This window comes from Strigops habroptila, chromosome 5 (genome assembly GCF_004027225.2).
Source record: "Strigops habroptila isolate Jane chromosome 5, bStrHab1.2.pri, whole genome shotgun sequence".
NCBI lineage: Eukaryota > Metazoa > Chordata > Aves > Psittaciformes > Psittacidae > Strigops > Strigops habroptila.
The window spans coordinates 61,611,517-61,625,913 of record NC_044281.2 but is presented as its reverse complement, the minus strand read 5'-3'; positions in this window follow the sequence as shown (position 1 = coordinate 61,625,913).

Below are 14,397 nucleotides of genomic sequence, written 5' to 3'. Positions count from 1 at the left end.
GTACAAGCTATTTCTCTTCCTTGTTCACTCCTGCTTGTACAGAAGGCATGGAAACTTAGCCCAAAAGCAAGTTTGCAAATAGTACCCCCTTCTCCTTGGCTGGTCAAGAGTATAATTAACCCTTTAGCAGGTCTGTCTAGATTGAATCACTTGGTGCTCTACGGACACACTTGTAAGTATAGCTTCCAATACAGAGATGACAAACTGAGGTGTGGGGGAAAAAAAGGGCTGATAGGTTTACTCTGGTGGCAAAGAGGAGGAAAGAAAGCATGAATTCAGTTCACTTTGATTGCCCTGGAGTAACTTTGGGACACCACCATGCAACACCAGCAGATCAGTTGCAGACCTGCTGCTTCTCAGTGACTGGCTCTGACCTTCAGGGCACATGGATGGGTGGGAGCCTGTTAATGGCTCATGACACTGTTTGACCATATCATTCCCTTTCCACAGCCAGAGCCCCACAGAGCTCAGCCAGTGGGCCAAGGCAAGCAAGAACCTTTCGTGAGACCCTTACCTGTCGATCCTGCACCGATGCCCTTCTCCTAGCCAGAGTGTCTCATGTTGTTATGTGGTAGGAAGATGTTCAAACTGGCCAACAGCGGAGAAGGCATGAGTATAGTGTGAGATGTGAGTGCCTTTTCCAGGGCACTGCTGAGAGGAAGCTTGCAGCATGGCTTCCTTGTCCATTTGCTTGGATTGCAAGCATAAAAACCTGGAGAGGGGGGTAAGGTGGAGGGAGGAGAGGATGAAAAGGAGTAAAAACTGGTGGATAAAAAGAAATTTGAAAAAAAGTAAGTGAAATATTCAAACTGGAAAGTGATATTATAGAAAACTGCAGGGAACACGCTTGAGTGCATTCAAATTTATTCAAACTCTGCGTCTGACATTGATGAATGCAACAGCTTTTTCCACAATATGTAGAGCGCACAGGGCATTTAGGATTGCAGCATCCCTTTCACTGCAGCTGTCTGGGGGCCTGTTCTGAGCGCTGTGGAGACCCCTACTCTGGGCCCTGGCATGCCCCCTTAAAGAAGAGGCCAGGAAGCCATTTGGGAAGGAAGAGAAAAACAAACAAAAAAGAAGGATTTCGGCAAAAGATCAGGGAGGAGGTATTTCAAGGCTAATCCAACCTTACTATGCATGAGATCTTTATCTTTGTGGCAGGACCCAGTTTCTCCTCTTGCAGTGGTGAAAAGTCCTCCCCAATATGCATGCATCCATAGGAGGGGTGTTGTATCGGGATGCATAGACAAGTCATTGCATTTCTGTAGGTCTGATAGAAACATTCCCTTCCTACCTACCAACAAGCCTCAGTGCAAATCTGCTTTGCAAGCAGGGACTTCAAGATCCTGTGCTTTCTGGCTCCAGCAGCAAAAGGATCTTGCAACTCTGGCCCAACATAAGACCATGAACTAGTCATCTTCCTGCAGGGAGCACTCTTGCACCCTCTTTACACACTGCAGTGGCAGGCTGGCACCCCAAGCAATGGCTTCCACACTTCCCTCCAATTTCTCCTTCCCTTGCCTCAGAAGCGTAGCAGCTTTTAGGAATAACAGGATACAGAAGAGCTTGAGTCAACAACCACCTGTGACTGTTTATCTATAGATTTCATGCTTGCAGGGTTTTTTGGGAAGAGGATGGATGGAGCTGTCTTTCCAATGGATGCTCATGGAGAGGTGCAAACCCACCAGCGTGCCAAGTAGACACTGAACTCCAACTTTCTCTCCCACTGCTGCATCTGTACATCGCGCATCCATGCAGACTGACAGCAGAGCAAGAATTTCCCTGCATATGCCTTGCGGCTCTGAAGCTGGCAGGAAGCTGGGAGGCAGCCTCAGAGTCCTGGCACCCTCAGCTGCATGCAGCCACTCGTGGAGAGGGTTGGATTCTTTCCTTCCTAGTTCTCTGCCCATGGATACTTGAGACAACCTCTGATATTTCTAAATCTCTTTTTCTGTGTCCAAGGCTTTTATAGCTTCATGTTAGAAAGGGTCTGATGTCTAGGGCTGAGACACCTGAGCTCAACTCCCAGATCCACAGCAAACTCCCTGTGTGGTTTGAGTCAGATCACATCAGCATTGCAGGCAAAATTCCCCACATGTGATGTAAGAACAAATATAGCAGCCTGGTGTGTTTTTTTAAACAAAAGATGTTTTTACAGTGCCGTCACTGCAGGCTGTCACATTTTCTACAGTGTCTTTCTGCCACTGTACTATATATAGCACTTATAATTTCTGATTTAGACTGCTTTGCCTTTCCTTTTCTTCCCAAACCTTGTCTCACCTATGCTACTGTGGCTCCATCTTTTGCCCCAATGGAGACCGCTATGTTTGGCACACAAAGGTATTTGGCTGCTGGTCCTCCATGATTCCAGTGGGGAGCTGTGAAACGGGTTTTCCTACTGTTTGCTCTCCAGGACTCTACTGTTTGCTGTCCAAAAGGGCAATCTACGCAAATCCAACTCGGGTCCAGCAGTCTGCTTGCCAGGGCAGCCATGTGGGAGAGGAGTGAGTGTGTCACTTTGTGGGGCAGCACAAAATGGCAGGGCCCATCCTGGTGTGCGCTGAGATGTCACAGTGCCCCAGAGCCATAGCTGGATCTACCTGGAAACAGTAGGAGCAAGACCAGAGCCCCACCAGTGGTTAGCACATGAGGTTCTTACACGGGCCCTGTTGTAGAGATGGGCTGGATAGGAAAGGTGATGCTGGAGCTGAGCTCCAGGAGCGGGGGCGTGACAGCTTTCAAAGAGGGACCCTGGTACATGAAAGGTAACAAAGGAGTCCAACTTTGAGCCTATTTCCCCCAAGTTCAGGTTTTCTTTGGACATTGCTTCTATCGAGGACCATTTCTAAGTCTTTAGGAAGACCTTTGGCGTTTGTTCAGGGTGGTCTCAGAAAGACACTTAGGCCAAGGCTGAACAGTCAAAGGGACTGACCAACAAGTAAGAAGCAAGAAATTCCACTCTGTCCCAGCAGTGGGAGATCCTCATAACATCTCCCTTGGGGTGGCCTTGGGAAATGCACAAGCCGCCTTGCCCTGTGTCCTGGAAAGGAGAGCATCGAAGAGGCCCCTTCTCCCCACCCCAGCATTGAGCTGTCCACACATGGGCTGGGCAGGCACTGCTGGCCCAGCATCCTGCTCATGAGACCCAGTAAATGCTTTGGGAAGGGGATGTGTGCCGTGACCTGGCAGGGGAACTGAGAGCTTCTCCCTCTCACTCTCTCTCTTTTTCTCTTTAGATCGTCGTCATGGTGTAAACAAACAAGCTAAACTCTATGAGATTTACAGTGCCCAGCTTCGGTGGCTTCCAGTGCGGCGCAGTGAGATATTTCTGTACAGGCAGGCTAAGCACTTTCCATTTTATACCTCAGCGGCTTTATAGCATCTTAAGGATTTCTGTGCATGCCTGGCTTCACTCAGAGGGAAAAAAATCAAGCTTGTAAATAAATACTAAATATATATGAACAAAAAAGACAGAAGGGAAGAGAGAGGGACACACACACACGCGCGCGCACACACACACTTACCTGCACTGGCAGAGGGAAGCAGAGAGGGGATGCAGAGATAGAGGGAGCTGAATGGGAGATGGAGAGACAAGAGATAAAAAAGAAAGAGCCAGCTGAGCAGCAAGCTGAGGATGGGCTCTCCTCACCACAGCCAGATGGAAAGAAAATAAGCCAGAGTGAGCAGCTTTCTGGCAATTTGGGGAATATTAATTTCCCATCAGGTCAGGTTAATGGATGTGCCTGAGGTTAAGCTGAAATGGCAAGGGTGCTCTGCTCCGTTACTGGCCCCTCAGTCCAAACTCCGACACCCCATGGGGTGTCACCGGGGTACTCTGCCCCCTCCTCATTCTGCCTCTCTGACATTTGACAGATACTCCCCACAGCCAGGTCTGTGCCTGACCCCAAACCAGCATTGAGCTCCCAGGAGCTCTGCAGGACTCTGGCACCATCAGCTCCCAGGCTGAGCCACCCTCCTGCACCCAGTTCAGCAGGAATCAGAGCAGCAGTTTTCTTGCCTCCCATTTTGGTGAATAACCGGGTTTTCTCTCTCCAAACCCACCACTTCTCTCAGGGAGTGACAGGAAGACAGAAATACAGCCTGTGGCCTGAAGCAGGACCCCAGTATCTGGTATCCCCGGACTCCCACTGTATATCTTTGCTGTCTCTGGTATCAACAGCCTTTTCCTTGGACCCTTGCTGCTCACCAAGTTTTTAGAAATGAGCTGCAAGGAGAGATTTTTGTGCTTTGTGTTTTGTTTTGATGTTGACAAAACACTTAATCCCCAGTCAGGATCTTTCACCTGCAGCTGTAATATGGAAAACAAGCCCAAGGACCACCTGCACATGGCAGCACGCAGCAGGACAGGTTTCCCATAGAATCCTTCCTCACTCCCAGAATTTACCACCCGCTCCACAGCTCTGATACATGAAGGTAAATCTCCTCCGTGCCTTCCAGAGCCAGATCTTGCTGCACCGTACTGTCCCACTGCTAGGGATGGGGCAAGGAAAGGAGAAAGCGACATGACAGCGGCAACAAATCAGTGCCAGAGGTGAGAGCTACAGTCTGATTTCTGTAGACCTGCTAATCTGTCATCCAGAGGGACCACACCACATAGTGTGTGAAACACAAGGTGACAGCTAGCAGGTTTAATAGAGCTGTAGCAGTTCTGCGTGGCAAATGGCAGCCTGCATCCAAATCTGAACATGGTCACCAGCCTGGCTGAGCTGAGTGGGGAAAGTCTTGGGAATAAGGACTGTTTTCTTCATACAAACAAGTCCAATGTGGAGATAGGATGTCTTTGCCATGGCTCTCCCTTCACTGCTGTCTTGTGTGGTTTCCCATCGTTTACTCCTGGCACACACTGACCTTGCCAGCGGGGCTGGGCTAGCTTAGCAGGAGGTGTGCATGCCGTAACTTTTAACCAGGCTTCTGTTCATGTGAGCATCCATTACAGACCAAACACATACATTTGGGTAGCAAAAATCTCTGCCCTTATTACAGTGGTGCATACAGCCCCACTGGCATGACGTAGAGGTGACACTGATGCTGGGGAGTCCACACTTCTTCAGGGAAAAGGCTGCATGCCACACGACAAACGTGGGCAAACCCCTGCAGCTCCCTGGCTTCCCCTCTGATGGCCCGCACCATGCAATGTTGTCTGTGAGGCTACCCGAAGTAGCTGGGCCCAGTTTTGGTCTTCCCATGGAGTGAGAATGCCCATGCATGGCTCTGCTGGAGGAGCAGCCACAGGCTTGAGTGTGGCTGGCTTCATCTCCAGGTGAGAGCCAACCCTGCTCTGCTCCCAGTGCTGGCCCTTGCTGCTGGCCTCCTGCCCGGAGCAGAGGGGCTCCTAGGCTGGGAGAAGGGACAGTCTCCCCTTGGGTTGCCGACAATTTCTCACCATTCTCTCCATGCCCGGAACTTGCTTCCCCTTCTCAGATATTAAGTATTCAAACCTCATTTACATCCTTATTTTTCAATTTGCTGCCACAGTAGTTTAATTTATTCTATATAATTTCTTTTTCTGAGGGGACATTAATCATTGCCCTGTGCTTTTTGGCGCCTGTGGGATATGTGTGTGGTTTTTTTTAAATCAATAAAATAAAGCAACCTTCCTTCCCTCTACCCACCCCCACCCTCCTTCCCACCCCCAACATGCCCCTTTGCCGGAGGAGAGAAATATCATTTCTCTCACCATTTTTTTACCCCCATTGTTTCCTTCATTTTCAGCCCAAACAGATTAACTTGTCTTTTTTATTTCTCATGAAATGCTGTGTGAATAGGGTGGCTGGGAGGGGAGAGCTCCTGTCTGGGGCTGCCCGCTGTGTCACTCGAAGGGCGGGTTTAGGATGACGTCCCTGCTGAACTGCTTAAGCCCAGAGCCACTGGAAGGGGAAACTTGGTGTTTCCAAAGCCAGGCTTTGGAAACGAGGAGCCCACTCGTGGTGCAGGGGTGACTGGTGGGCTGGGGAGGATGCAAAAGCAGCCAGCACAATGAACTGCAAACATGCAGTTGTGAAGACAGGGCAATGCCTACCACGAGGCTCTAAAAGGAAAAAAAGGAGACAATCATGGGGAAGAAAGAAGAGAGTTTGAAGGAGGGAGAGAGAAAGAAAAGTGAAAAGCATGAAAAAGGAAAGAAAATAATTCATGAAAAAGAATGAAAGACCAGAGTGCCCAAAGCTTAATGGCTTTTCCATTTGACTCTAGCTGATTCAAACAAGAAGAAAGAGTAGTTTTTCCTCTGGGTTTAGCCCAGTGTGTAGCTGCTGGGGCACACAGGCTGCTCCCCCATGGGGTGCATTGCTAGGGGGTGTAGGCTGGGACCCCTGGGCTGCCCTGCTGCATGGCGCAGGGCTCCCGCAGGGCACAGCATCACAGTCTCCGCTGCCACAGGCTCCAGGTTTTTTGGCCATTATAGCTGCTTTCTTTTGTTGTTATGTAATTTCTGATAATGAAAGTCCAGTTCTGAGAGGATGCTTAATGCGGTATTAGTCAGTTGAAATATAAGTGTAAATTACATGCCTGCAGCTAGAAAAAAATGGTTACAGCAGAAAACATCCCTCTTTAGTAGCATACTATAATCAAGAGAGCTGATAAAAAAAAAAAAAAAAAATTGATGTCCCAGTTTTCCACTGGAAAATGCAGAATCCTCCAAATTGAACCATTTTCTGGAAATGTTAGATGTTGACTGGAATTTTTGGCAGAGATCTGAACTGACCCAAAATGCAATGGATTATTTGGTTTTGCCTTTCTCATTATATTTATAAGACATTTTGTGTTTTTGATGCTATCAAAACATAAACTTTAACACGATTTTCATGTGTCTGTATTGAATTTGTTTCAGAATTAACATTCTGTTCTAGTCCATCCTGTCCACTCTGTTTTTCATTACACTTCATGATGAAAATAAACATAGAAATAACAGAATTTCCTGTAGGCTGGAATTTCTGTTTTCTAGCCATTTCCAGAGATCAGCAATGCTAGTAGGCAATGGAATATTTTCCCCAACATTATGACAAGACATAGGATGTTACTTGGAAAATATTTATTTATATAAAAAAGTTTTTTATTATTGTAGAAAAAACAAAGTTCTCAGCCACCTTCAATAAAATAGGGTTGGACATTGGGGGTTTTGTCTACACTGATATCTAGATCCACTCATGCAGTGAAGGGAACTGTGATGCAAGTGTATGACCCCAATCATGTCATTTGGCAAACTGCAACCAGTGATGATGACGGAAGGACGGGAGAGGCTGCACCCCTCATCCTCCACCAGAATAGGCTTTGCTGACCAAAGTACATACGTTTCTGGGAGCTGTGTCTGTATTATTCATTTGTTGCTAGTGTTGTTCTGCTAATGTCTATCTAAGGTGTTTGAAAGGTTCGTACTGGAGTACCTGGGAGTGGTTTGGACATACTTAAACAAGGAAAAGATTAGTTCATCCTTGGCTTGCAAGAAGTGTGAGGTCCATCACACAGCCATGAGCAACCCTGCTCTAAGGAACATCACAGCAAGTCCAGAACTACTGTTTGTTTCACTGAGATCTTGATTCAGCTTGGGATGCTGGTATATGATATCAGATATGGGCACCTTCCAGCTAAGGTGTGCACCAGCCCCATGGGAGGCACAGACAGAGTGTATGAGCTGGTTTCTGCTGCGTGTGCAATGGCTCCAGTCCAAACTGCGGTTCCCTCCTGGAGGTGACACTGGAAGGGCAGCATGTAAATGACTGCAGGCTTGGCCCCAGCTCTCCTGTGTCCTGTGCACCCTGGGAGTGTGAGCGATTCCAGTCGTGGACCATAAGCTTGCAAACACTTTTATAATCCTGTTCCTGCAATTTGGATTGGGCTTGGCTTTCTGTCACCCAGACTGGAAGCAGACCTTTTGCAGGACACCCACCCCAAACTTTGCAGCGTGCCTCAGCCAGGGTGGACACAGCATCTGGCCTCTTCCCTCTGAGGAAGGAACTCAGAGTTCAGCACTTGCATCTGTGTTGCAAGCATTTTCTGTGCCTCTATAGCTGTGCTTATGTTTCTCGCTGATGCCTCAGGGAGCACTCTGTGGAGCTGAAATAATGTAAGATCTGTTCTGCTCAGGGTGTTTCACTCCCTGGATGGTAGGAATACTACAAGAAGACCAGATCTTGCAGTATTTCAGCCCCATAAGTGGCTCCTTGAGGCAAAAAAAGACCCATGAAGAAGAAACACAAACACAAATACCAAGATATTTGGTTTCCCAGTGTGATCTTTCCTCCTCTTCTGCTCTTCATGTACTCACTGGTACCCATGCAAAAATAAAATGAAATAAAGAGCCACTCCACTTACAAACCAGATCTATTTGAAGTGGATATTACAGAGTACAGCTTATGGTTTCATAAAATACTTCCACATAACATATACAGCTGAGGTATAGATAGGGCAAAATAAAATACCTGCATTTAAAACAAAATTTGTCCATGATCTACCATAAGATACATGCAGACTGGGTCCTGAATACATGATCTCATAGACAAAATGCAACTCCACGTGTGTTCATACACAGAACTACCATAGGGCATCTCCATGTGTGTCCCCTGAACTGCAGCCACAAGCATGGCAAAAACAGACTCAAGTCCCAACAGCTAAGGGATTCAGACACATACGTGTTGGAGCATACCTTAAATGTGCAAAGAGGCATAATGAAATGTGCAATAGTCATGATATACAGGACACACGTGTGCCAGAAATCGTATGTCCATGTCTGTTCTGCTGAGTGGAGGAGAGAGCAGCCTGCAGAGATTCTGGAGGCCAAGATTTGCAAAGCTAGTTAATGCGAAGTTCAGAATTTGCAATTTTTATCAGAAAAAAAACCCAAAACACAACTTATTGCCTCTGTTCTGCTGTAGAGCTGCCTGGGACAGCTCGGCTCCATTTGGTACAGTCAAAGCAGTCAACACAGGTGGGGGTGAGGTGGTGTCAGTAGGTCAGTTGTTGCGCACAAGGTAAACCCAAATCACACTGTTCTCAATATTATGGTTTATTTTTCTGACATTTACTTCCATTTGCGAGGCTGGACGGAGTAAAGCACAGCAGGGAGTTTGAGATAGGAAAGGGACACCAGTGGAGAGTCAAGGTTTGAGCATGTTTCTGGGAAATAGTTCTTCCATGGACATCTCTGAGAAAACAAGTGCTTATTCAGGGATGGGGAGGGACTGCATCTCCAGTGAAAATACAAAGAATGGTGGAAAGTTCTGGAAAACCAGACACCTTTCTTTGGAAAACCCAAGACTTCTGAGGGATGGTTGGATTTCTGTCTGTTAGTTTGGCATACAGAAGAACTGTGATGAATTGTATGGAAGCTACTGTTTTACAGCCAGGTCCGTTCCTAGCTGTGCTTCACTTTCATTTCTTCTTTTTCTCTTTGAAACATTTTAATGTTTCAAAACAAATTATCTAATCAGTTTGCAGACTCAGCATCATATGACGTAGCAGTCTCCTTCACACATACACAGCCTCTCTTCCCCAAACATGGAACCACGTGAGGCTGAGGTGAGCAGCAAGCATCTCGACTAAGGCAAGGTGGCAATGAGCAGGCTGCACAGCTGCTAGAGAAGTCAATGGCACCCATACAGTCGTCAGACAAGTTATGGATCTGGCACAGCTGGAGTGTGGAGCTGATTGGAGTGAAGGTCATGGGGCATCAAGCAATGAGGAACAGCTGTCCTTGGCCATGGGGAGCAGCACACCCTGGGAGGGGAGTCAGGCTTCATCGAACAGGGATAAATAGATGCCCTGGCATCTTGGTGCCTCCTTTCAGCTGGGATAGGCAATGTGGATGTACAGATGTCCTTCTGCAAGGAGAAAGAAAGGCTCTGATGGAGAATTCCTATGCCAGTCTGTGATGGGGATCTCACGCTCACGGTATGGCAGTGTTGGTCCTGTTTGCATAGGGCTGCGTGCGGCAGGCAGCGACGCTGTCCAGAGACAACCCTGGAAACTTCCTGGAATTCCAGGTCTGGAGCCAGCCCCTGCTCTGGGGAAGGAGGATACTGTGTCTCAGTCCATAAAGTCCCTAGAATGGGAGGAAGGGGCGAGAGACACACAAAGTCACTAGTAAAAAGAAATGAAAGTCGGCAGCTTGCCACAGCGGAGTGCAGACTCTGCAGAGCTGCCTCTTTTATTGGCGCCCAGACTGGAGGGAGGTTTATGCTCTCAAACAAGCCAAATTGGAAATGGACTGCCGGCCGGAGCCCTGCAAGCAGCCTGCTGCCCCTGGTGCCAAGAAGGGTATGCAGCCACCCTGAAATCCACTCTTTTCCCTCACCTTTTTCTGCTCAATCTTTCCTTCTTTCCACCCCTTCTTCACTGCCCCTCTTCATCTCCGCATGGCCAGGCTTATCCCCTGGTGCTGACTTCTCCAACAACTCCTGCCATCATCTAATACTGAGAATCCCCTTTTGGTGGTGGGAATGACGCAGCTTGCTCAAGGGCAGTCTGGGTGGCCTAAGGATGAATAAGGGTGGGAGAAGGTATCTGTGGCCGTTTCTTTCCATTGCTTTTCTTCTAAGCGCAGGGGAGTAATTTGCATTACAGTGACAATGTGCTGTGGGTCTGTCCTCAGGTTTGTGTCTTCTTGATGTTAGGAGAGGAAGGGTGAAACATGGAAGAAACAAAGCAAACAGCAGACGTGAAGGTGATGGCATAGAGAGGGGACCCATTGCCTGAGGATCTGGCACATAATCTAGCATGGCAGGTGCTGGTTAGCAGCTGAGTGCCAGATAATGCCATGAAAATAATTTGCTCATTAATGAAAAGCTTAAAGTCGTAAAGGCATGGGATGGGGAGAATTGGGTGTTCATTCCTCATCAAGTTCCCCAAGCCCATGCTGAGCAGGGCATGGAGACCACTGTGATGCTTCAGGATCCAGTTCAGACATGCTGAGTCCATTCTGTGACACCCAGGTATGTCAGTAAAAGAGCACTAGAGGCTGAAGGTGAGAGATCAGTCACCAGCCTCTCTGGGGACCTGAGCTCACTCCTGCTTTCCAGCTGACTTTTTTCCATGTCATTTCATTTATCCAATGCCTCAGTTTGCTGCCTGCAAAAGCCCAAAGGGATTATGACATCTGTTGTCACATTAAAACGCGGTCTTGACTATGAGGAGGTCAGGTACCATGGTGGGAGCTTTTGCAGTCTGAGACACTGGTCTCATCCCACGTGGTACTCGACAGCACAGCTTCTTCTGATGGCAAAAGGTCCTGCCAGAGTCAGCTCAGTGCCTATGGAGTGTCTTACAGCCAGCATGCAGGAAAATCATTTGTTCTCTTTCTTTCCTCCAGTTTTGGTTGTCGAAGCAAAACCACATAATAAAGAGGGTTTTAATGACAATCTGCTGGCATGTTTAATATTCCAGCTTGAGGAATGATCCAGTTATGTACTGGAGCCAAGGGAAGGGATCTTGTTGCTTCTAGTGGACACTGAATCCTTGTCTCTGCAAAGAGAAGCAAACCTCAGAGAGGATGGGGCTGGTTGCTCACCACTGACCCACAAAGCAAGCCATCACTCCAACAGCTGATACTGAGCTCTAGATGCGGGGCTTGCTCTCCTGTAGTCAGTGTGTCATACAAGTCCATGGTGAAGGGAGCACCTGGGAGCTGTATACAGCTTTAATGGGTATTTTTTCCCCCTGCAATGCTCAGTAAATTCCTGTTCTGCTGAGGGAAAGGTAGAAGAAGTTTTCGTGCAGAACTTTTGACATTCCTCTCTGTACAGATTCAGGTCTGAGAGAGGGGTTCAGAGGGATGGTTTTGCTGCACTTCTTTGTAGGTGAGGCTCTCGCCACATCTGCTGGTTTTATGGCCCCAAATTGGCTCTGTCATCCAGCAATCCTTCATGTGCACACAATTTTTTGGGCAACTCTCATTGTTTCAGAAGCATACTAGCCTGTGTGGCTCCACTGACATTACCTACTCTGCCAGGCAGGTGGCTGCAGAGAAAAAGGCTTATTTATACGATGCATTGGAATGCCAAAAGAGGATTCTTGATAGAAAAGATGATGAGAGACCTCTGGATATGAGGACCAGTTGTCCTTTTCAGCCTCAATTGGTAGTGGAGTCTAGTCTGCTCTTGCTGTCGTGTGAACAATGCGTCTGCCTGGGGCAGAGCTGGATTTTGAGCTGACTGGGGCATGAATCCAGGGGACTTGTAAGGATTCTGCTGCTTCCAAACACAGGAGATCAGGTAGCAAATCCAGATGAAGGAGAAAGGTTGTGATAACACAGTGCATTCAGAGCTTCTCAAGCACAGAAGCTGCTGGTGGAGTAGACCTGGAGAGCTCTGACACATGAGAACTTATTGACTATTGATTGTTTACCAGCATTTGGGGAACAGGGTTTCAGAGACATCATGCAATAAATCAGCAAAATCACAGCAGGAATGCAGCTGATTCATAACACCAAATCCTCATCCTAGTAGAAACAGGGCTGCAAGGCTGGATTACTCAGGCTCGAAGTGGTAGCAAGGGTTTATAGCTGCGTGAAAGCCAGGTTGGAGAAAGGAAAGATCAGCTGGAGGGGTCAATATCAATTGAACGTCTGCTGTCTTCATACATATGGGTCAGAGCAAATAATGCCTAAGAAGGGTGGGAAGAATGTGTATAGCTTGTGGTGTCAATGAAGGGGAATAGGAGTTTCAAGAACTCTCCCCTTCCACTGTAAGATAAAGCTGAGCATCCACTTTTCCCCAAGTGTTTACATCAGCCTCTGCTCTCTGCTTTGCAGAGGCCTGGCAGTCTGATGTATATCAGCATGGCTTTGCTCCCTGCAGTATATGTGACATCCTGTGCTAAGGATGCAGTCCGGCAGCTCTCACTGAGAAGCAAAGCTCTTTTCTCTCCTAATCGAGCAGGTGGAAGCAACCTGGTATTTCAGGCATGCTACCTCTGTCCTCAACCACAGCTGAGCTCCTGATGCAGAGCGACTACAAGACCCATGAGAGATGCCAAAGGCTGACCCTTTCTGTCATTGGGAGAGATGAACTTTCTGGTTACCTCCGATCAAAGAGGACAAAGCATTATATGATATATTTAATAAACCAAGATACGCACACACAAAAACAAAAAACAAACAAACAAAAAACCAAAAAAAAACCCCCAAAAACAAAAAAAACCAAAAAAACAAAAAAGGAAAAGAGGCCAATGCACAGGAAGGTAATGTGTTCATTTGAATAATGGGCAAAATCAAATTAATTCTACATTAAATAGTTCTGAATAAAGGGTTTAAGTCAGCAGTTTCAAACTTGTTTTCCTTAATTACTTTCCGTGTTTAATGTCATTAAGAAGATTAAAAATTCATTAACAAGAGTAGTAAAGTGGCAAATCAGTAAAGCTATCACTCCAGGTTAAAAACTACGCTGAGGTTGACACTTTGTACACTTCCACAGGCATTGTGTGGAATGCTCCTGGGGAGCTGGGGTGGCTGGGGGAGCCTCACCAGCGCCTTCCTGCCAGGCCAGTCAGGGAGGTAGCCAAAGGGACAGGCTTGGCTGGATGTGGCAACCACTTTAACCATTAACTGAGCAAGACAGAAGGCGGCATTTAGCAGAAGGGCAGCATGGACCATGGAAAGCACAGCAGTATAACCCTCAAATATGGCAAGCATCAGAAACAGACTCAACCATGGAGAATGGCAGGTATTATAAAGCACTAAGGCATGTTAAGGCAATCCAATTGCTTGATTAGCCTCATGTCCTGAGCCCTCTTAGTGTGAAGACTCAGAGGGCACTGAGCACCAGGGAACCACTGAGCTGCACAGGCTGGCCTGTGAGGATCAGGTAGGGTGGGGAGAGACATTTGGGGTATTTTTTCTCCTTTATCTTTAAAGGATGCCAATATCCCTGGTCCCTAGGAGTGGACACACAGTTTGAGAGCAGAACAAGGCTGCTTATTCAGGCAGTGCAACCAAAGCACACAACCTCATCAACCTTTGGAAACCTGCCTTTTGCTGCTCTCCCAAAGAGCCTTGAAGTCCCCGATGACCCAAGATTCCCCTGCAGCCCATCCCAGTGAGGTGAGAGATCATCTCCACCCAAACAACTCTGATTTAGATGGGCCAAGCAGGCGAAAGGAAGCCCTTGGACACCTAAGTGATGAGCCCAGATCACCCAGCAGGGCTGTGGGAGGGGCAGAAAGCATGCTCTGATCTCTCTCTAGTCCAGTGCAACAGTATGCTGGTGTCACCCCACAGCAGCACTGCAAAACTGGTGATGCTGGCCTTGCAAAACCAGCCTCCAGGAGCCACGATGTCAGCTGTTTTAAAATGGTCTCCTTGTGTCAGTTTTATTTTCTGTTTCTTGAGCTCCTACAGGGGGTTTATTTATCTTTATCTTAACAGAGCTCCATTCCAGCAGCCAG